Raw genomic sequence first — 25,564 nt, forward strand, 5'->3', positions numbered from 1 at the left:
TTGTTGTTGCATCTTTGACTGGCTTTGGTATTAGGATATTGCTGGCCTCGTAGAATGAGTTTGGAATTATTTTTTCCTCTTTAATTTTTTTGAAGGCTTTCAGAAGAATTGGTATTAGTTTTTCTTTAAATGTTTGCTAGAATTTAGCAGTGAAGCCATCAGATCCTAAGCTTTTCTTTGATGGAAGACGTTTTATTACAGCTTTGATTTCATTACTCCATATTGTTGAGGTTTTCTATTTCTTCATGGTTCAATCTTTGATGGGAGATGTTTTATTACAGCTTTGATTTCATAAATCCTTATTGATTTGCCGAGGTTTTCTATTTTTTCATGGTTCAGTCATGGTAGGTATGTGTCCAGGAATTTGTCCATTTCCTCTAGGTTTCCCACTTTATTGGTGTAGAGTTGTTCACAATAGCCTCTAATGATTCTCTGTATTTCTGTGGTATCAGTTTTTATGTCTCCTTTTTTATCTCTAATTTCATTTATTTGCATCTTCTTTTTTTATTAGTCCAAGTAAAGGTCTGTCAGTTTTGTTTATCTTTTGAAAAAAACTATTTTTTCATTTTGGTTATCTTTTGTATTTTTTTAGTTTCAATTATATTTATTTCTGCTCTGATCTTTATTATTTCTTTCCTTCTACTAATTTTGGGTTTGGTTGGTTCTTGCTTTTCTAGTTCCTTGAAGTGCATCATTAGGTTATTTATTTGAGGTCATTCTACTTTTTTAGTATATATATTTATTGCTATAAACTGTCTTCATAATACTGCTTTGTTGTATCTCATAGATTTGGGTATGTTGTAGTTCCATTTTCATTTGTTTCAAAAATTTTTTTGTTTCTTTCTTAATTTCTTCATGATCCACTGATTATTCAGGAGCATGTTGTTTAATTTCCATGTGTTTGTGTGGCTTCTGAGGTTCCTCTTGTTATTGATTTTCTAGTATTATTCAATTGAAGTCAGAAAATATACTTGATATGATTTCTACCTTTTTGAATTTTTTGAGACTTGTTTTTTGGCCTAAGATTTGATCTATTCTGGAGATGTTCCACGTGCCAATGAAAAAAAAAAAAAAGCGTGTTCTGCAATAGTTGGGTGATATGTTCTGTAAATGTCAGTTAGACCAATTTGTTCTAGTGTACAGTTTAACTCTCATTTTTTTGTCTGGATGATGTGTTCATTGCTGAGAGTGGAGTGTTAAAGCTCCCTACTATTATTGTATTACAGTCTATCTCTCCCTTTAGATTTGTTAAGGTTTGTTTTACATACTTGAGTGTTCTGGTGTGGGGTGCCTTGATAGTTATAGTTATTATGTCCTCTTGCTGAATTGATCCCTTTAAATAGTGACCTTCTTTGTCTCATTTTATGGTGTTTAACTTGTAGTCTGTTTTATCTAAGTATAGATTTAACTATTCAGGCTGGCTTTTTTTGGTTCCAAATGAACTTTAGAATTTTTTTTCAAATCCTGTGAAAAATGTCATTGGTAGTTTGATAGAAATAACATTGAATCTGTAAATAGCCTTGGGCAGTATGGCCATTTTAACAATATCGATTCTTCCTAAAATCTAGAAAATACCATTCTGGACATTGGCCCAGGCAAGGACTTCATGATGAAGACTCTGAAAGCAAGTGCAACAAAAACAAAAATTGATAAATGGATCCAAAGAGCTTCTGCACAGCAAAAGAACTATCAACAGAGTAAATGGACAATCTACAGAATGGGATAAAATACTTGCAAACTATGCATCCAACAAAGGTCTAATATACAGAATCTACAGGGAACTCAAACAAATCAACAAGCACAAAACAAAGAACCACATTAAAAAATTGGCAAAGGACATGAACAGACACTTCTCAGAAGATGACATATACATGGCCAACAAGCATATATAAAAAAGACTCAATGTCACTAATCATTAGAGAAATCCAAATCAAAACCACAATGTGATACTACCTCACACCAGTCAGAATGGATATTATTAAAAAGTCAAAAAGTAACAGATGCTGATGATGTTGCAGAGAAAAGGGAATGCTTATACCCTGCTGGCAGAAATGTAAATTAGTTCAGCTACTGTGGAAAGCAGTTTGGAGACTGCTCAAAGAATTTAAAACAGAACTACCATTTGACCCAGCATTTCCATTACTGGTTACATACCTGAAGGAAAACAAATCATTCTTAGAAAAACAAAAAACAAAAAACATGCACTTGTATGTTCATCGCAGCACTATTCACAATAGCAAAGACATAGAGTCAAGCTAGATGACCACCAGTAGTGGACTGGATAAAGAAAATATAGTACATATATACCATGGAATACTATGCAGTTATAAAAAAATAAGATTATATCTTCTGCAGCAACATGGATGAAGCTAGAGGCCATTATCCTAAGCAAATTACCACAGAAACAGAAAACCAAATACTGCATATTCTCACTTATAAGTGGAAGCTCAACATTGAGCACACATGGACACAAAGAAGGGAACAAAAGATACTCAGGCCTACTTGAGGGTGGAGGCTGGGAGGAGGGTGAGGATAGGCAAACTACACATATGGTATTATGCTGATTATCTGAGTGACAAAATTATCTGTACACCAAACCCTCATAACAAGCAACTTACCAATGTAACAAACCTGCGCATGTGCCTCTTGAACCTAAAACAAAAGTTGGGAAACAAAGACTATTTCTTCTTCGTATTTGAAGACTAGTTTTGCTGGGTACAGTATTCTCAAATAGATGGCAGTTTTTTCCCCCTTTCAGCACTTTGAAAATGCCATTCCATTCCCTCCGGGCCTGTATTGTTTTCATTGAAAAGTCTGTGGCCTGACAAATTGGAGCTCCTTTACAAGCTATTTGCTTATATTCTCTTGCTGACTTAAGGATCCCCTCTTAGTCCTTTCCCTTTGAGAGTTTTATTATTATATGCCTTGGGGTAGGTAGTCTTATTTGGGTCAAATCTGTTTAGTGTTCTCTGGCTTTTCTGTACCTGGATATTTATATCTTTCTCAAACTTTGAAATTTTTTCTGTCATTATTTCTTTCAATAAGATTTTTATCCTTTGTTTTTGCTTAACTCTCTCTTGAACACCAGTAATTCTTATATATAGTCTTTTGTGGTAGTTTTCTATATTTCACAAGTGATCTTTGGTCCTTTCTATTCTTTTTTCTTTTTCTCCTCTGTGTATTTTCAAATAGCCTGTTTTTAAACTCACGGATCCTTTCTTTTGCTTGATCCATTCTGCTGTTGAGAGTTTCTGGTGTTTTTTCTAGTCCAGAAATGTATTTCTCAGTCCCAATATTTCTGTTTGATTTATTTTTATTATTTCAAGTTTCGTTAAATTTCTCTGATAAATTTTTTTTTTCTTTTGAGACAGGGTCTCACTCTGTCACTCAGGCTGGAGTGCAGTGGCACAATCTCGGCTCACTGCAACCTCTGCTTCCCGGGTTGAAGTGATTCTCCTGCTTCAGCCTCCCGAGTATCTGGGATTTCAGGCGCTCATCTCCGCGCCTGGCTAATTTTTGTATTTTTAGTAGACGGGGTTTCACCATGTTGGCCAGGCTGGTCTCGAACTCCTGGCCTCGTGATCCACCCTCCTCAGCCTCCCAAAGTGCTGGATTACAGGTGTGAGCCACCGCACCCAACCTCTCATAAATTTTTGAACTGCTTTTCTGTGTTATCTTGGAGATAACTGGGTTTCCTTTAAATTACTATTTTGGATTATTGGTCAGAGAGCTCAGATATCACTGTCTCATTTGTTCCTTGCTTTGTCAGTTTGGGGAGAGCATGGTTCCCTGTTTGCAGTTGTTTCTTGTGAATGTACATCTATGTCATTGCTTTGAATGATTAGTTATTTATTCTAATCTAATTTATTCTTCTTTGGTTTGTTTTATTGAACATGTTTTCTTAGAGTTTCCTTGTAATTTCCTTGTTGAATATCTTTCTTTTTGCCTCCTAGGTCACTGCCTTCTTTTTGCCTTCTTAAAGTCCCTACATGGGACTTTAAGCCCAGGTTTACCTGAACTCTAATAAATGGAACACTGCTTGTCCAGAATGAGGGAGGTCCCAAAGGGGACATCCTGGCAGTGTGGGAAGGTTGGCTAGGGGTTCATGCCTAGGGGACCTGTGAAACAAACCTTCTACAGCATGCTGCTGCTGAATATCCGCTCTTCTTTGACATCTAGTTTGGCCAAGTTACAGATCAGAGTTTTAGGCCTAAGATAGTCCTGCCTCTTCCATTGTCTCTGGCTGTCCTCAGGGACATTTTTACCTTTAGGCATTCCTGATGCTTTCTGTGAGTCGAGGCAGGAAAAAAGTTTCTTGCCAAGGAACCCAAGATGATGGGGAGTCTGGTTGTTCACCTCAATCTCACGTATTTGTGAAGAAATGGTGAGTCGGAGTAAAGTTTTTGGTAAACTTGTTGCCAAGCAGATTGGGGAGAAGGGTGTAATGAATGTGGAAGTCTGGTTCTCTTACTGTCTGCTTAAAGTTTTTTCACTTCTTTATTGCCCTTGGAATGGTCTCATCTTCATATTTGAGTTCTGAGATATTGCGGATGATCATCTCAGCAGTGTATCTTTGTTTTTGGTTTTCTGGGGAGCAGAAGGAAAGTAAAGCCAGCTTGCTTCTGCCATCATGTTGGAACCAGAAGTCATTTTATGCTATTTCAAAGTCATTTTTTGTTTGATACCAGTATATAAAAGCACGGTTGGTTTTGTATGTTGTCTGTATCCAGAAATCTTGATAAACTCATTTTTAATTCTAATAATTTATCTGTTTTTTTACATAGTCAATCATGTCACTGATGAATAATGATATATATTTCATTTTCCACATATATATTTTATGTCTTTTTAACCTTTTTGTGATGGCTAGGACTTCTGTTGCAATATAGAAAATACTGATGTTAGTAGGTGTCTGTTCTGCCCTAAATATCAAAGGGAGAAATTTTAATATTTTTCCACTAAAAATGATTGCAGTAGATTTTTGAGGCTACATTTTGCAGAGTAAGAAAATTCTTTTCTTTTTTTAAAATTTGCCTAAAGTTGTTATTATAAATGCTGGTTGAATTTTGGCAAATGCTTTTTCTACATCTATTGAGATATTCACATAGTTTTTCTCCTTTAAACTGTTAATGTGATAAAGTACATTTATTGATTTTCTAATGTTAATGAAATAATGCAACTCGATTGTGACCTAATAACTTTTTTGTGATTGTGACCTGATATCTTCTTTTATATTAATAGATTTTGTTTGCTAATATTTTTAAAAGATGTGTTTGCATTTGAATTTATGAACAAGATTGCCCTTTCGTTTTCTTTTATTTTCTGAAGGAAATATGTTAATAGAAACTAGCCCAACATCTATCATTCCTCTAGATGTTTCAAAATTTACCCTGTATTGAAACATACCAGTAGAGCATCATTTATCGAGATGATATTATATTGAATCTTCTCGCATCTTTCTATTGGTTTTAGTGTGGTGTCATTGACCTCTCATAAATAATAACCCTTTGAAATATAACATTGTTTGCTATAATGATGTTATCAAGAGCATGGTTTGTAATGTTAATTTGTAGTCTCTTTTTGAGGAGCTTCAGGAAAAAAATTTATCTTATTCTTTAACACTAGAATAGTGTTGCTTTCTTGAGCTTTCTGTTTGCTTTCTTTCAAAACTCAGAGTGAATTATGTAATTTATCAAATTTTCATCAGGTTTAGATTTGTCATTTCCTTTAGCAAGTGACTACACGGAATGCATTTTCAGTATTTTTTTCCTAAGGGAACCATTTTGAATGTTGAATATTAAAAAAATTATCAGAAAACAATTTATTATCATGTTATAAATAATATTTAAAAATAAAAAGACTACTCAATTACGTGAGCATTATTAGATCAATTATGGAACAGAGTATGTTATGCATCCACTTCAAAAGTGTATTCAAAGAGCATCTAATATAAATAATACATGTACCACTATGAAAAAGAGAAATGTACAAAATTGCATTGCATATTCCATATTATCTCAAATATTTGAAAATACATGTTTTAAAAAGACATTATTTGTATTTGCTTGGAGCTAATGGGTTTATGGGTAATTTGCTTCTTCCATGCTTATAATCAGAAGATAATACTTTTTAAAAAATCGATTTCAATACTATATTCACAGTATAACTAGGGCAGGCCCAAGGATGGAAGTTGGCACTACTGGATCAAAGAGAATTGAAGGCGGACGACGATCAGTACCATGGATAGCTACCAAAAGGGCAGAAGTTCTGGTTGTGGCGAAAAGCTGTCATATTGAAAATCGGGAAGGGGAACATCACACACCGGGGCCTATCATGGGGAGGGGGGGAAGGGGGAGGGATTGCATTGGGAGTTATACCTGATGTAAATGACGAGTTGATGGGTGCTGACGAGTTGATGGGTGCAGCACAGCAACATGGCACAAGTATACATATGTAACAAACCTGCACGTTATGCACATGTACCCTAGAACTTAAAGTATAATAAATAAATAAATAAATAAATAAATAAATAAGGAAATGAGAGATTGGGGCAGAACAAAATGGCCAAATAGGAACAGCTCCAGTCTTCAGCTCCCAGCACGAGCGACACAGAAGACGGGTGATTTCTGTATTTTCAACTGAGGTACCGGGTTCATCTCACTAGGGAGTGCCAGACAATCGGTGCTGGTCAGCTGCTGCAGCCCGACCAGCGAGAGGTGAAGCAGGGCGAGGCATCACCTCACCTGGGAAGTGCAAGGTGGAAGGGAATCCCTTTTCCTAGCCAGGGGAACTGAGACACACAACACCTGGAAAATCAGGTAACTCCCACCCCAATACTGCATTTTACCAAGGGTCTTAGCAAATGGCACACCAGGAGATTATATCCCACACCTGGCTGGGACGGTCCCACGACCGTGGAGCCTCCATCAGTACTAGCACAGCAGTCTGCGATCTAAAGGCAAGGCAGCAGCGAGGCTGGGGGAGGGGCGCCTGCCATTGCTGAGGCTTAAGTAGGTAAAGCCACTGGGAAGCTCGAACTGGGTGGATCCCACAGCAGCTCAAGGAGGCCTGCCTGTGTCTGTAGACTCCACCTCTGGGGACAGGGTACAGCTAAACAAACAAACAAAAAAAGCAGCAGAAACCTCTACAGATGCAAACGACCCTGTCTGACAGCATTGAAGAGAGCAGTGGATCTCCCAACACAGAGGTTGAGATCTGAGAACGGACAGACTGCCTGCTCAAGTGGGTCCCTGACCCCTGAGTAGCCTAACTGGGAGACATCCCCTATTAGGGGCAGACTGACACCCCACACCTCACACGGTGGGGTACACCCTTGAGACGAAGCTTCCAAAGCAAGAATCAGACAGGTACACTCGCTGCTCGGCAATATTCTATCTTCTGCAGCCTCTGCTGCTGATACCTAGGCAAACAGTCTGGAGGGGACCTCAAGCAATCTCCAGCAGATCTACAGCTGAGGGTCCTGACTGTTAGAAGGAAAACTAACAAACAGGAAGGACACCCACACCAAAACCCCATCAGTACGTCACCATCATCAAAGACCAAAGGCAGATAGAACCACAAAGATGGTGAAAAAGCAGGACAGAAAAGCTGGAAATTCAAAAAATAAGAGTGCATCTCCCCCTCCAAAGGAACACAGCTCATCGCCAACAACAGATCAAAGCTGGACGGAGAATGACTTTGACGAGTTGAGAGAAGAAGGCTTCAGTCCATCAAACTTCTCAGAGCTAAAGGAGGAATTACGTACCCAGAGCAAAGAAACTAAAAATCTTGAAAAAAGAATGGAAGAATGAATAACTAGAATAATCAATGCAGAGAAGGCCATAAACGACCTGAAAGAGATAAAAACCATGACACGAGAAATACGTGACAAATGCACAAGCTTCAGTAACTGACTCGATCAACAGGAAGAAAGAGTATCAGCAATTGAGGATCAAATGAATGAAATGAAGTGAGAAGAGAAGTCTAAAGAAAAAAGAAGAAAAAGAAATGAAGAAAGCCTGTAAGAAGTATGGGATTATGTAAAAAGACCAAATGTACATCTGATTGGGGTGCCTGAAAGTGAGGGGGAAAATGGAACCACGTTGGAAAACACTCTTCAGGATATCATTCAGGAGAACTTCCCCAACCTAGTAAGGCAGGCCAATATTCAAATTCAGGAAATACAGGGAACGCCACAAAGATACTTCTCGAGAAGAGCAACTCCAAGACACATAATTGTCAGATTCACCAAAGTTGGAATGAAGGAAAAAATCTTAAGGGCAGCCAGAGAGAAAGGTCAGGTTACCCACAAAGGGAAACCCATCAGACTAACAGCAGATCTCTTGGCAGGAACTCTACAAGCCCGAAGAGAGTGGGGGCCAATATTCAACATTCTTAAAGAAAAGAATTTTCAACCCAGAATTTCATATCCAGCCAAACTAAGTTTCATAAGTGAAGGAGAAATAAAATCCTTTACAGATAAGCAAATGCTGAGAGACTTTGTCACCCCCAGGCCTGCCTTACAAGAGACCCTGAAGGAAGCACTAAACATGGAAAGGAACAACCGGTACCAGCCATTGCAAAAACATGCCAAAATGTAAAGACCATCGATGCTAGGAAGAAACTGCATCAACTAACGAGCAAAATAACCAGTTAATATCATAATGGCAGGATCAAGTTCACACATAACAATATTAACCTTAAACGTAAATGGACTAAATGGTCTAATTAAAAGACACAGACTGGCAAACTGGATAAAGAGTCAAGATCCATCAGTTTGCTGTATTCAGGAGACCCATCTCACATGCAGAGACACACATAGGCTCAAAATAAAGGGATGGAGGAAGATCTACCAAGAAATGGAGAACAAAAAAAAAGCTGGGGTTGCAATCCTAGTCTCTGATAAAACAGACTTTAAACCATCAAAGATCAAAAGAGACAAAGAAGGCCATTACATAATAGTAAAGGGATCAATTCAACAGGAAGAGCTAATTATCCTAAATATATATGCACCCAATACAGGAGCACCCAGATTCATAAAGCAAGTCCTTAAAGACTTACAAAGAGACTTAGACTCACATACAATAATAATGGGAGACTTCAGCACCCCACTGTCAACATTAGACAGATCAACGAGACAGAAAGTTAACAAGGATATCCAGGAATTGAACTCATCTCTGCACCAAGTGGACCTAATAGACATCTACAGAACTCTCCACCCCAAATCAACAGAATATACATTCTTCTCAGCACCACATCACACTTATTCCAAAATTCACCACATAGTTGGAAGTAAAGCACTCCTCAGCAAATGTACAAGAACAGAAATTATAACAAACTGTCTCTCAGACCACAGTGCAATCAAACTAGAACTCAGGACTAAGAAACTCAATCAAAACTGCTCAACTACATGGAAACTGAACAACCTGCTCCTGAATGACTACTGGGTACACAACGAAATGAAGGCAGAAATAAAGATGTTCTTTGAAACCAATGAGAGCAAAGATACAACATACCAAAATCTCTGGGACACATTTAAAGCAGTGTGTAAAGGGAAATTTATAGCACTAAATGCACACAAGAGAAAGCTGGAAAGATCTAAAATTGACACTCTAACATCACAATTAAAAGAATTAGAGAAGCAAAAGCAAACACATTCAAAAGCTAGCAGAAGGCAAGAAATAACTAAGATCAGAGCAGAACTGAAGGAGATAGAGACACAAAAAACCCTCCAAAAAATCAATGAATCCAGGATTTGGTTTTTTGAAAACATCAACAAAATTGATAGACTGCTAGCAAGACTAATAAAGAAGAAAAGAGAGAAGAATCAAATAGACACAATAAAAAATGATAAAGGGGATATCACCACTGACCCCACAGAAATACAAACTACCATCAGAGAATACTATAAACACCTCTACGCAAATAAACTGGAAAATCTAGAAGAAATGGATAATTCCCTGGACACTTACACTCTCCCAAGACTAAACCAGGAAGAAGTTGAATCCCTGAATAGACCAATAGCAGGCTCTGAAATTGAGCAATAATTAATAGCCTACCAACCAAAAAAAGTCCAGGACCAGACAGATTCACAGCTGAATTCTACCAGAGGTACAAGGAGGAGCTGGTACCATTCCTTCTGAAACTATTCCAATCAATAGAAAAAGAGGGAATCCTCCCTAACTCATTTCATGAGGCCAACATCATCCTGATACCAAAGCCTGGCAGAGACACAACAAAAAAAGAGAAGTTTAGACCAATATCCCTGATGAACATCAATGCAAAAATCCTCAATAAAATACTGGCAAACCGAATCCAACAGCACATCAAAAAGCTTATCCACCATGATCAAGCGGGTTTACTCCCTGGGATGCAAGGCTGGTCCAACATACACAAATCAATAAACGTAATCCAGCAGATAAACAGAACCAAAGACAAAAACCACATGATTATCTCAATAGATGCAGAAAAGGCCTTTAACAAAATTCAGCAGCCCTTCGTGCTAAAATCTCTCAATAAATTCGGTATTGATGGAACTTATCTCAAAATAATAAGAGCTATTTATGACAAACCCACAGCCAATATCATACTGAATGGGCAAAAACTGGAAAAATTCCCTTTGAAAACTGGCACAAGACAGGGATGCCCTCTCTCACCACTCCTATTCAACATAGTGTTGGAAGTTCTGGCTAGGGCAATCAGGCAAGACAAAGAAATAAATGGTATTCAGTTAGGAAAAGAAGAAGTCAAACTGTCCTGGTTTGCAGATGACATGATGGTATATTCAGAAAATCCCATCATCTCAGCCCAAAATCTCCTTAAGCTGATAAGCAACTTCAGCAAAGTCTCAGGATACAAAATTAATGTGCAAAAATCACAAGCATTCTTATACACTAGTAACAGACAAACAGAGAGCCAAATCATGAATGAACTTCCATTCACAATTGCTTCAAAGAGAATAAAATACCTAGGAATCCAACTTACAAGGGATGTAAAGGACCTCTTCAAGGAGAACTACAAACCATTGCTCAGTGAAATTAAAAAGGACACAAACAAATGGAAGAACATACCATATTCATGGATAGGAAGAATCAATATTGTGAAAATGGCCATACTGCCCATTGAATTTATAGATTCAATGCCATCCCCATCAAGCTAACAATGAGTTTCTTCACAGAACTGGGAAAAACTGCTTTAAAGTTCATATGGAACCAAAAAAGAGCCCGCATCTCCAAGACAATCCTAAGTCAAAAGAACAAAGCTGGATGCATCAAGCTACCTGACTTCAAACTATACTACAAGGCTACAGTAACCAAAACAGCATGGTACGGGTACCAAAACAGAGATATAGACCAATGGAACAGAAGAGTCCTCAGAAATAATACCACACATCTACAGCCATCTGATCTTTGACAAACCTGAGAAAAATAAGAAATGGGGAAAATATTCCCTATTTAATAAATGGTGCTGGGAAAATTGGCTAGCCATAAGTAGAAAGCTGAAACTGGATCCTTTCCTTACTCCTTATACAAAAATTAATTCAAGATGGATTAGAGACTTAAATGTCAGACCTAATGCCATAAAAACTCTAGAAGAAAACCTAGGTAATACCTTTCAGGACATAGGCATGGGCAAGGACTTCATGTCTAAAACACCAAAAGCAACGGCAACAAAAGCCAAAATTGACAAATGGGATCTCATTAAACTAAAGAGCTTCTGCACAGCAAAAGAAACTACCATCAGAGTGAACAGGCAACCTACAGAATGGGAGAAAACTTTTGCAATCTACTTATCTGACAAAGGGCTAATATCCAGAACCTACAAAGAACTCAAACAAATTTTTAAGAAAAAAACAAACAACCCCATCAAAAAGTGGGCAAGGAATATGAACAGACATTTCTCAAAAGAAGACATGCATACAGCCAACAGACACATGAAAAAATGCTCATCATCACTGGCCATCAGAGAAATGCAAATCAAAACCACAATGAGATACCATCTCACACCAGTTAGAATGGCAATCATTGAGGGGGCGGAGCAAGATGGCCGAATAGGAACAGCTCCAGTCTCCAACTCCCAGCGCGAGCGACACAGAAGACCGGTGATTTCTGCATTTTCAACTGAGGTACTGGGTTCATCTCACTGGGGAGTGCCAGACGATCGGTGCTGGTCAGCTGCTGCAGCCCGATCAGCGAGAGCTGAAGCAGGGCGAGGCATTGCCTCACCTGGAAAGCGCAAGGGGGAAGGGAATCCCTTTTCCTAGCCAGAGGAACTGAGACACACAACACCTGGAAAATTGGGTAACTCCCACCCCAATACTGCGCTTTAAGCAACCCGGCACACCAGGAGATCATATCCCACACCTGGCCGGGAGGGTCCCACACCCACGGAGCCTCCCTCATTGCTAGCACAGCAGTCTGTGATCTACCGGCAAGGCAGCAGCGAGGCTGGGGGAGGGGCGCCTGCCATTGCTGAGGCTTAAGTAGGTAAACAAAGCTGCTGGGAAGCTCGAACTGGGTGGAGCTCACAGCAGCTCAAGGAAACCTGCCTGTCTCTGTAGACTCCACCTCTGGGGACAGGGCACAGTAAATAATAACAAACGCAGCAGCTCTGCAGACGCAAACGACTCTGTCTGACAGCTTTGAAGAGAGCAGTGGATCTCCCAACACGGAGGTTGAGATCTGAGAAGGGACAGACTCCCTGCTCAAGTGGGTCCCTGACCCCTGAGTAGCCTAACTGGGAGACATCCCCCACTAGGGGCAGTCTGACACCCCACACCTCACAGGGTGGAGTACACCCCTGAGAGGAAGCTTCCAAAGCAAGAATCAGACAGGTACACTTGCTGTTCAGAAATATACTATCTTCTGCAGCCTCTGCTGCTGATACCCAGGCAAACAGGGTCTGGAGTGGACCTCAAGCAATCTCCTACAGCTACAACCTACAGCTGAGGATCCTGACTGTTAGAAGGAAAGCTATCAAACAGGAAGGACACCTACACCAAAACCCCATCAGTACATCACCATCATCAAAGACCAAAGGCAGATAAAACCACAAAGATGGGGAAAAAGCAGGGCAGAAAAGCTGGAAATTCAAAAAATAAGAGCGCATCTCCCCCGGCAAAGGAGCGCAGCTCATCGCCAGCAACGGATCAAAGCTGGACGGAGAATGACTTCGACGAGATGAGAGAAGAAGGCTTCAGTCCATCAAATTTCTCAGAGCTAAAGGAGGAATTACGTACCCAGCGCAAAGAAACTAAAAATCTTGAAAAAAAAGTGGAAGAATTGATGGCTAGAGTAATTAATGCAGAGAAGCTCACAAACGAAATGAAAGAGACGAAAACCATGGCACGAGAAATACGTGACAAATGCACAAGCTTCAGTAACCGACTCGATCAACTGGAAGAAAGAATGTCAGCGATTGAGGATCAAATGAATGAAATGAAGCGAGAAGAGAAACCAAAAGAAAAAAGAAGAAAAAGAAATGAACAAAGCCTGCAAGAAGTATGGGATTATGTAAAAAGACCAAATCTACGTCTGATTGGGGTACCTGAAAGTGAGGGGGAAAATGGAACCAAGTTGGAAAACACTCTTCAGGATATCATCCAGGAGAACTTCCCCAACCTAGTAGGGCAGGCCAACATTCAAATCCAGGATATACAGAGAACGCCACAAAGATACTCCTCGAGAAGAGCAACTCCAAGACACATAATTGTCAGATTCACCAAAGTTGAAATGAAGGAAAAAATCTTAAGGGCAGCCAGAGAGAAAGGTCGGGTTACCCACAAAGGGAAGCCCATCAGACTAACAGCAGATCTCTCGGCAGAAACTCTTCAAGCCAGAAGAGAGTGGGGGCCAATATTCAACATTCTTAAAGAAAAGAATTTTAAACCCAGAATTTTATATCCAGCCAAACTAAGTTTCATAAGTGAAGGAGAAATAAAATCCTTTACAGATAAGCAAATGCTTAGAGATTTTGTCACCACTAGGCCTGCCTTACAAGAGACCCTGAAGGAAGCACTAAACATGGAAAGGAACAACCGGTACCAGCCATTGCAAAAACATGCCAAAATGTAAAGACCATCAAGGCTAGGAAGAAACTGCATCAACTAACGAGCAAAATAACCAGTTAATATCATAATGGCAGGATCAAGTTCACACATAACAATCTTAACCTTAAATGTAAATGGACTAAATGCTCCAATTAAAAGACACAGACTGGCAAACTGGATAAAGAGTCAAGATCCATCAGTCTGCTGTATTCAGGAGACCCATCTCACATGCAGAGACATACATAGGCTCAAAATAAAGGGATGGAGGAAGATTTACCAAGCAAATGGAGAACAAAAAAAAAACGGGGGTTGCAATACTAGTCTCTGATAAAACAGACTTTAAACCATCAAAGATCAAAAGAGACAAAGAAGGCCATTACATAATGGTAAAGGGATCAATTCAACAGGAAGAGCTAACTATCCTAAATATATATGCACCCAATACAGGAGCACCCAGATTCATAAAGCAAGTCCTTAGAGACTTACAAAGAGACTTAGACTCCCATACAATAATAATGGGAGACTTCAACACTCCACTGTCAACATTAGACAGATCAACGAGACAGAAAGTTAACAAGGATATCCAGGAATTGAACTCATCTCTGCAGCAAGCAGACCTAATAGACATCTATAGAACTCTCCACCCCAAATCAACAGAATATACATTCTTATCAGCACCACATCGTACTTACTCCAAAATTGACCACGTAATTGGAAGTAAAGCACTCCTCAGCAAATGTACAAGAACAGAAATTATAACAAACTGTCTCTCAGACCACAGTGCAATCAAACTAGAACTCAGGACTAAGAAACTCAATCAAAACCGCTCAACTACATGGAAACTGAACAACCTGCTCCTGAATTACTACTGGGTACATAACGAAATGAAGGCAGAAATAAAGATGTTCTTTGAAACCAATGAGAACAAAGATACAACATACCAGAATCTCTGGGACACATTTAAAGCAGTGTGTAGAGGGAAATTTATAGCACTAAATGCCCACAAGAGAAAGCAGGAAAGATCTAAAATTGACACTCTAACATCACAATTAAAAGAACTAGAGAAGCAAGAGCAAACACATTCGAAAGCTAGCAGAAGGCAAGAAATAACTAAGATCAGAGCAGAACTGAAGGAGATAGAGACACAAAAAACCCTCCAAAAAATCAATGAATCCAGGATTTGGTTTTTTGAAAAGATCAACAAAATTGACAGACCACTAGCAAGACTAATAAAGAAGAAAAGAGAGAAGAATCAAATCGACGCAATTAAAAATGATAAAGGGGATATCACCACCGACCCCACAGAAATACAAACTACCATCAGAGAATACTATAAACACCTCTACGCAAATAAACTGGAAAATCTAGAAGAAATGGATAATTTCCTGGACACTTACACTCTTCCAAGACTAAACCAGGAAGAAGTTGAATCCCTGAATAGACCAATAGTAGGCTCTGAAATTGAGGCAATAATTAATAGCCTACCAACCAAAAAAAGTCCAGGACCAGATGGATTCACAGCTGAATTCTACCAGAGGTACAAGGAGGAGCTGGTACCATTCCTTCTGAAACTATTCCAATCAATAGAAAAAGAGGGAATCCTCCCTAACTCATTTTATGAGGCCAACATCATCCTGATACCAAAGCCTGGCAGAGACACAACAAAAAAAGAGAAGTTTAGACCAATATCCCTGATGAACATCGATGCAAAAATCCTCAATAAAATACTGGCAAACTGGATTCAGCAGCACATCAAAAAGCTTATCCACCATGATCAAGTGGGCTTCATCCCTGGGATGCAAGGCTGGTTCAACATTCGCAAATCAATAAACATAATCCAGCATATAAACAGAACCAAAGACAAGAACCACATCATTATCTCAATAGATGCAGAAAAGGCTTTTGACAAAATTCAACAGCCCTTCATGCTAAAAACGCTCAATAAATTCGGTATTGATGGAACGTACCTCAAAATCATAAGAGCTATTTATGACAAACCCACAGCCAATATCATACTGAATGGGCAAAAACTGGAAAAATTCCCTTTGAAAACTGGCACAAGACAGGGATGCCCTCTCTCACCACTCCTATTCAACATAGTGTTGGAAGTTCTGGCTAGGGCAATCAGGCAAGAGAAAGAAATCAAGGGGATTCAGTTAGGAAAAGAAGAAGTCAAATTGTCCCTGTTTGCAGACGACATGATTGTATATTTAGAAAACCCCATTGTCTCAGCCCAAAATCTCCTTAAGCTGATAAGCAACTTCAGCAAAGTCTCAGGATACAAAATTAATGTGCAAAAATCACAAGCATTCTTATACACCAGTGACAGTCAAACAGAGAGCCAAATCAGGAATGAACTTCCATTCACAATTGCTTCAAAGAGAATAAAATACCTAGGAATCCAACTTACAAGGGATGTAAAGGACCTCTTCAAGGAGAACTACAAACCACTGCTCAGTGAAATAAAAGAGGACACAAACAAATGGAAGAACATACCATGCTCATGGATAGGAAGAATCAATATCGTGAAAATGGCCATACTGCCCAAGGTAATTTATAGATTCAATGCCATCCCCATCAAGCTACCAATGAGCTTCTTCACAGAATTGGAAAAAACTGCTTTAAAGTTCATATGGAACCAAAAAAGAGCCCGCATCTCCAAGACAATCCTAAGTCAAAAGAACAAAGCTGGAGGCATCACGCTACCTGACTTCAAACTATACTACAAGGCTACAGTAACCAAAACAGCATGGTACTGGTACCAAAACAGAGATATAGACCAATGGAACAGAACAGAGTCCTCAGAAATAATACCACACATCTACAGCCATCTGATCTTTGACAAACCTGAGAGAAACAAGAAATGGGGAAAGGATTCCCTATTTAATAAATGGTGCTGGGAAAATTGGCTAGCCATAAGTAGAAAGCTGAAACTGGATCCTTCCCTTACTCCTTATACGAAAATTAATTCAAGATGGATTAGAGACTTAAATGTTAGACCTAATACCATAAAAATCCTAGAGGAAAACCTAGGTAGTACCATTCAGGACATAGGCATGGGCAAAGACTTCATGTCTAAAACACCAAAAGCAACGGCAGCAAAAGCCAAAATTGACAAATGGGATCTCATTAAACTAAAGAGCTTCTGCACAGCAAAAGAAACTACCATCAGAGTGAACAGGCAACCTACAGAATGGGAGAAAATTTTTGCAATCTACTCATCTGACCAAGGGGTAATATCCAGAACCTACAAAGAACTCAAACAAATTTACAAGAAAAAAACAAACAACCCCATCAAAAAGTGGGCAAAGGATATGAACAGACATTTCTCAAAAGAAGACATTCATACAGCCAACAGACACATGAAAAAATGCTCATCATCACTGGCCATCAGAGAAATGCAAATCAAAACCACAATGAGATACCATCTCACACCAGTTAGAATGGCGATCATTCAAAAGTCAGGAAACAACAGGTGCTGGAGAGGATGTGGAGAAATAGGAACACTTTTACACTGTTGGTGGGAGTGTAAACTAGTTCAACCATTATGGAAAACAGTATGGCGATTCCTCAAGGATCTAGAACTAGATGTACCATATGACCCAGCCATCCCATTACTGGGTATATACCCAAAGGATTATAAATTATGCTGCTATAAAGACACATGCACACGTATGTTTATTGCAGCACTATTCACAATAGCAAAGACTTGGAATCAACCCAAATGTCCATCAGTGACAGATTGGATTAAGAAAATGTGGCACATATACACCATGGAATACTATGCAGCCATAAAAAAGGATGAGTTTGTGTCCTTTGTAGGGACATGGATGCAGCTGGAAACCATCATTCTCAGCAAACTATCACAAGAACAGAAAACCAAACACCACATGTTCTCACTCATTGGCGGCAACTGAACAATGAGATCACTTGGACTCGGGAAGGGGAACATCACACACCGGGGCCTATCATGGGGAGGGGGGAGGGGGGAGGGATTGCATTGGGAGTTATACCTGATGTAAGTGACGAGTTGATGGGTGCAGCACACCAACATGGCACAAGTATACATATGTAGCAAACCTGCACGTTGTGCACATGTACCCTACAACTTGAAGTCTAATAATAATAAATAAATTAAAAAAAAAAAAAAAAAAAAGAATGGCAATCATTAAAACGTCAGGAAACAACAGGTGCTGGAGAGGATGTGGAGAAATAGGAACACTTTTACACTGTTGGTGGGATTGTAAACTGGTTTAACCATTATGAAAAACAGTATGGCGATTCCTCAAGGATCTAGAACTAGAAGTACCATATGACCCAGCCATCCCATTACTGGGTATATACCCAAAGGATTATAAATCATGCTGGTATAAAGACATGTGCACATGTATGTTCATTGCGGCACTATTCACATTAGCAAAGGCTTGGAATCAACCCAAATGTCCATCAGTGACAGACTAGATTAAGAAAATGTGGCACATATACACCATGGAATACTATGCAGCCATAAAAAAGGATGAGTTTGTGTCCTTTGTAGGGACATGGATGCAGCTGGAAACCATCATTCTCAGCAAACTATCTCAAGAACAGAAAACCAAACACTGCATGTTCTCACTCACAGGTGGAAACTGAACAATGAGATCGCTTGAACTCGGGAAGGGGAACATCACACATGGGGGCCTATTATGGGGAGGAGGGAGGGAGGGGGATTGCACTGGGAGTTATACCTGATGTAAATGATGAGTTGATGGGTGCTGATGAGTTGATGGGTGCAGCACGCCAACATGGCATAGGTATACATATGTAACAAACCTGCACATTATGCACATGTACGCTAGAACTTAAAGTATAATAAAAATTAAAAATTAAAAAATTAAAAAAGTAAATAACATAAAATAAAATGAGAGACTTATGTAGTTGGCCATATATCGCTAAAGCAATCTTATTATCAAAGCATTCTTGCCTAGTTTTTGCCAGATTTTTCCTTTGAATCTATGAAATAAACCTTATATTTTTAAGGATCTTTTTAAAGAGGGAACCACATTTTATAGTCTAAAAGTCAGTGGCAGGGAGATTAAACTAAAGGAAAATGTTGATAAATATCAACCAACATCTTGGGGAGTAGGGTAATTGTTGCAGAAATTTATCCTTCCTGCCATAGCTCAAACGCAAGGCTCAGATTTGCTATTTTTAACCAGAGGCTATTCTAGAAGTCATTAGCTAGTCAGTTCAACTCCTGAATACATATGGTCTTCTTAGGATGTTATACAGGCCTCAATAACAACCCCTTGACAGTTATTTTCTTCCTTCCTTCCTTTCCTTTCCTTTTTTTCTTTTATAGTTACTTTCCTCCCTCTGGGGTCACTATGAGAAAAATACTAACAAAGCAGAGGAAACAAATATTTATTGGCTTGAAAAGGAACTGTTCTAATGCTGATGTCATATAAAATGAGGCCAAAATTATACAAAAAGAGGCCAAGGTAAACAAGAATTGAGTTTTATATTAACTAGACTTTTAAAAGAGTAAAATCTTATGAGAATCAGAAGGCCGTCCAAATAGTTTCTTCTTCTAAAATAGGTTAGATAATCATAATTAACAAGGAAGAAATACTCAGGAAATCTTAAAAGATAAAATAAAATCTAAAATAGCTTCCACATCCCCCATGGCATCTCTCAACTAGGAGAACAACCTCAGGTTAAGCTTAGTGGATCAGAAAGAAACAAAGGAGCCTGGGGCTTTGTGCCATCTTTGATACATGGTATCACTTCTGGACTTCTTATTTCTAGACCTCTCATTATTCTAGAGAAAAATAAGCCTAGAAATGTTTAAAGAAACTTTAGAGGGTTTCTTCAACTCACCACTAAATGTGTTTATTTTAAGAATCTGGGGGTAGTCACTACTGTAAAGCATTGCTCTTTCTTTTTTTTTTTTTTTTTTTTTTTTTTTAGGGACGGAGTCTCGCTCTGTCGCCCAGGCTGGAGTGCAGGCTCCACCTCCCGGGTTTACGCCATTCTCCTGCCTCCGCCTCCCGAGTAGCTGGGACCACAGGTGCCGGCCATCTCGCCCGGCTATTTTTTTTTTTTTTTGTATTTTTTTTAGTAGAGACGGGGTTTCACCGTGTTAGCCAGGATGGTCTCGATCTCCTGACCTCGTGATCCTCCCGTCTCGGCCTCCTAAAGTGCTGGGATTACAGGCTTGAGCCACCGCGCCCGGCCAAACATTGTTCTTTCTTAGTGAACTGGGTTCATTAAGTATGTAATATTTATTTAATTTTTTATTAATACTTGCTGTGGCAGGTACTGTGTGACATACTATGGACCCAAAGAAGATTGTGCCGAGCTTTTGGAAGTGCACTTGCCCTGCCTCCTTAACTTTTGTGAGTACTATGGTTTGAACGTGATTTGCCCTACAAAACAAGAAAAGCTGATAGCCACATTCTGTTCTATTCATCCACCAAGTTATTGGCTGTAGTGAGTGATGCATGTCCTGGGGAACTGGAGACCAGTGCTGAGTGAATTTGGTGACTTCATTGCCATCTGGCATGAATATCAGAGGAATTACCCGGCCTGCTGCCACGTGTCTAAGTGGATGGTATGTATCCATTTCAAATAAGAGTAATAGACTTTTCAAAGAAGGAAATATTCTTACCTGGAACTTCTCGATCATTCGCACTCCCTCAGGGACCCACACTCTTGTGATTTAAAGAAATTGCCCATAGAGGATTATATTTATTAACTCTTACAGTGTATAGGGAAGCAAACGAAATCTTAATTACATATACAAGATCATTCGGTCATTTTCTCATTAAAACCAGGTAAGTCTAAACAAATCCATACTCCCTTGTTGTTTAACACTCAACTTTTAATGATGTCCCTCAGGTTTTCAGGTCAATTTAAACAAAGATAAAAGCACAAAATTTTTAAACAATGATTGATGGAACTTATTATAATTAATTGTCTAATCCGCCTTTATCAGAGCATTCTAAGATTATCAATTGTTGAGGGCTGTCGAGTCCGCTGTCTTCAGACCATGCTATCCCAGGCTGAGTGGTGGAAATGCCTGGAAAAGATTGCCCTATCTGTGCTCCCTTTACCAATCTTCCCTCTCTCACTCGTAAGAATGGGGTAGAAAGGATCCAGGTAATTACCCTTAAGGGTTAGGTAAGCAGTTGCAAGTTTTCTTCAGCAGTTCAACCATGTCAGAGCTCTGACATGTCTTCCCAGAAATTTTTTGGATCTTCCTCTGTTGGTTACAAGATTGCTGCAGAATCTCCAATAATAATAATAATAATGCCTTGAACAACTATACACAAAAGCAGAAATGTAGAGTCAAAGATTTCTCCACATCCTTTATCAAAAAGAAAAATCTCCTAGAATTCCCACAGGAGACTACTCATGTGTCAGCCAAGATTAGGCCTGTCTCTCATAAAACTTTTTATTTGATGCCAGCATTGGAGGCTGGGGGCGGCAAGGCCCCAGGCTGCCACAGGATGGACTCTTTCGCAGTTGGTGTCACACAACAGTGGAATCTCTTCCCCCTAACATATTGGTAACTTTTGGAACCTACTTTGAAAACAAAGTTATGAAGCTTCTCCTCATAAGGACACATTTGTATACACACAAAAAATTTGCCCTTAATTTCCAAAGATTCATTGACTTCCTAAAACTTTTATAATCTCTGCTCTGGGGTTGTTGGGAAGTGTTCAAGGGAGTGAAAATACAAAATTAAATGGAAGATAAAGTGTTAAGAAAGATCAGGGATAATTCTGTATGTTCTTTCAGAGAGTACTTTATATAAAATATGCCATTATGAGTCAGTAAAGTTTAGTTGTTTCTCAAAGATATTTTAAAGTCACATTTACTGATACAATTTTTGCACAGTGAAATTCACTGTTTGTAAGTTTACATGTTGATAAGTTTTTAAAATTTTCAACTTTTATTTCAGATTCAAGGAGTACTTGTGCAGGTTTGTTACAAGGGTACATTGCATGATGCTGAGGTTTGGAGTCTGAATGATCCCGTCACCCAAGTAGTGAGCATAGTACCCATTACGTAGTTTTTCAGCCCTTTCCCTCCTCCCTTTCTCTCCCCTCTTGTTGTCCTCAGTGTCTGTTGTTCCCATCTTTATGTCCATGTATACCCTGTGCTTAGCTACCACTTAAAAGTAGGAACATGCAGTATTTGATTTTCTGTTCTTGTGTTAATTGACGTAGGATAATGACCTTCTAATAATGTATCCATGTTGCTGCAGTGCAGACGTTTTCATTCTTCCTTGTGGCTACATAGTATTTCATGGTGCATATGTACCACATTTTCTTTATCCAGTCTAGCATTTATGGCACCTACGTTGATTCCATTATCTTTGCTATTGTGAACAGTGCTGCAATGAACATCCAAGTGCATACGTCTTTTTGGTAGAATAATTTGTTTTCAAATGGGATCTAATTAAACTTAAGAGCTTCTGCACAGCAAAAGAAGCTATAGACAGAGTAACTAGACAATCTACAGAATGGGAGAGAGTATTTACAATGTTTGCATCTCACAAAGGTCCAGAATCTATAAAAAACTCAAATTTACAAGAAAAAAAAGCCCATTAAAAAGTGGGCAAAGGACATGAACAGACACGTTTCAAAAGAAGACATACATGCAGCCAACAAGCATATGAAAAAAACTCAATATAACTGATTATTAGAGAAACACAAACCAAAATCACAATGAGACATCATCTCACACCAGGTAGAATGGCTATTATGCAAAAATAACAGATGCTGGCGAGGTTGCAGAGAAAAGGGAACACATACACTGCTGGTGGGAGAGTAAATTAGTTCAACCATTGTGGAAAGCAGTGTGGTGATTCCTCAAAGACCTAAAATCAGAGCTACCATTAGGCCCAACAATCCTATTACTGAGTATATACCCAAAGGAATGTAAATCATTCTACCACAAAGACATACACACCTGTATGTTCATCACAGCACCATTCACAATAGGAAGACATACAATCAATCTAAATGCCCATCAGTGGTAGACTGGATAAAGAAAATGTGGTACAAATACATTGGACTACTACACAGCCATGAAAAATAATGAGATCCTGTCCTTTGCAGGAACATGAATGGAGCTAATGGCCATCATCCTTAGCAAACTAATGCAGGAACAGAAAATCAAATACCAATGTTCTCACTTATAAAGTGGGGGCAAACTGATGAGAACCCAAGGACACAAAGAGGAAAACAACAGACTGTGGGGCCTGCTTGAGGGTGGAGGTTGGGAAGAGGGAGAGGAGCAGAAAAAACAACTATTGTGTACTAGGCTTACTACCTGAGTGATTAAATAATCTGTGCAACAAACCTTCATGACTTGAGTTTACCTATACAACAACATGCACATGTACCCCTGAATCTAAAGCAAACGTTAAAAAAGAAAAAGAAAATAATACTCTCTTAATTATTTTTAAAAAGAATAATTTGTTTTCCTTTAGATATATACCCAGTTATGGTATTGCGGGGTCAAATGGTAGTTCTGTTTTATGTTCTTTGAGAAATTTCCAAACTTTTCCACAGTGGCTGAACTAATCTACATTCCCACCAACAATGTATAAATGTTTCCTTTTCTCTGTAGCTTCACCAGCATCTGTTATTTTTTTTTTTTTTTGACCTTTTTTTTTTTTTTTTCTTTTTTTAGACAGAGTCTCACTCTGTCACCCAATCTGGAGTGCAGTGGCACAATCTCGGCTCACTGTAACATCCGCCTCCTGGGTTCAAGTGATTCTCCTGCCTCAGCCTCCCAAGTAAGTGGGGGAATTACAGGTGCCTGCCACCTCACCCAGCTAATGTTTTTTTTTTGTTTTTTGTTTTTGTATTTTTAGTAGAGACAGGGTTTCACCATCTTGGCCAGACTGGTCTTGAACTCCTGACCTCGCGATCCACCCTCCTCGGCCTCCCAAAGTGCTGGGATTACAGGCATGAGCCACCACACCCCTACACCTGGCCCTTTGACTGCTTATTAATAGCTATTGTGACAGGTGTGAGATGGCATCTAATTGTGATTTTGATTTGCATTTCTCTAATGATCAGTATGTAGCATTTTTTCACATGTTTGTTGTCCACAGGTATGTCTTCTTTTGAGAAATGTCTGTTCATGTCTTTTGTCCACTTTTTAATGGGTCTATTTGTTTTTTATTCATTGAATTAAGTTTCTTATAGATTCTGTATATTAAACCTTTGTCAATTGTACAGTTTGTGAATATTTTCTTCCATTCTGTAGGCTGCTGTTTAATATGTTGATGGTTTCTTTTGTTGTGCAGAAGCTTAGTTTAATTGGGTTCCACTGGCAATTTTTGTTTTTGTCACAACTGCTTTTGAAGACTTACTCAAATTTTTTCTTAAAGCTGATTTCCAGAATGATATTTTCTAGGTTTTTTTTCTAGGATCCTTACAGTTTGAGGTCTTACACTTAAATCTTTAATCCATCTTGAGTAAATGTTTACATATGGTGAAAGGTAGGTGTCTAGTTTCATTCTTCTGCATATGGCTAGCTAGCTATCCCAGCACCATTTATTGAATTGGGAGTCCTTTCCCCATTACTGATTTTTGTCAGCTTGTTGAAAATCAGATGGCTGGGCATGCAGCTTTATTTCTGGGTTCTCGATTCTTCTGTTCCATTGGTCTATGTGTCTGCATTTGTACCAGTATTATGCTGTTTTGGTTAAAGCTTTACAATATAGTTCAAAGTTGGGCAATGTGATGCCTACTGCCTTGTTCTTTTAGCTATTTGGACTCTTGTTTGGTTCCAGATGACTTTTAGAATTTTTTTTCTAATTGATAGTAAAAATGGCAGTAAAATGCCAGTAGTTTGATAGGGATAGCATTGACTCGGTAGATTGTTTTAAGCAGCATGGTCATTTAATAATATTGATTCTTCCAATCCATGAACATGAAATGTTTCTCCATTCATTTGTGTCATCTATGATTTCTTTCAGCAGTGTTTTGTAGTCTTCTTGTGGAGATCTTTCACCTTCTTGTATTTTATTTTTGTGTGTGTGGCTATTGTAAATGGGATTGTGTTCTTGATTTGGCTCTCAGCTTGAGCACTATTGGTCTATAAAAATGCTACAGATCTGGGTGAGCTGCGGGGTGGAGTTGGGGTCTTGCTATTTTGCCCAGACTAGTCTTTGAACTCCTGGGCTTATGCCATCCTCCCACCTCAGCCTCCCAAATTTCTGGGAATACAGGTGTGAGCCACCATGCCCAGCCACTACTGATTTTTGCTACATAGGATTGTATAACCTGAAACTTTACTGAAGTGGTTTATCAGTTCCATGAGGCTTTTGGTGGAGTCTTTAATGTTTTCTAGGAATAGATTATATGTTCAGTGAAGAGACAGAATTTTACTTCTTTTTTTTCCTATTGGATCCCTTTTCTTCTTCTTGCCTAAATGCTCTGGCTAGGACTTACAGTACTATGTTGAATAAAAGCAGTGAGAGTGGGCATCTTTGTTTTGTTCCTGTTCTTAAAA

The sequence above is a fragment of the Chlorocebus sabaeus genome, chromosome 20, assembly GCF_047675955.1.
Source record: "Chlorocebus sabaeus isolate Y175 chromosome 20, mChlSab1.0.hap1, whole genome shotgun sequence".
NCBI lineage: Eukaryota > Metazoa > Chordata > Mammalia > Primates > Cercopithecidae > Chlorocebus > Chlorocebus sabaeus.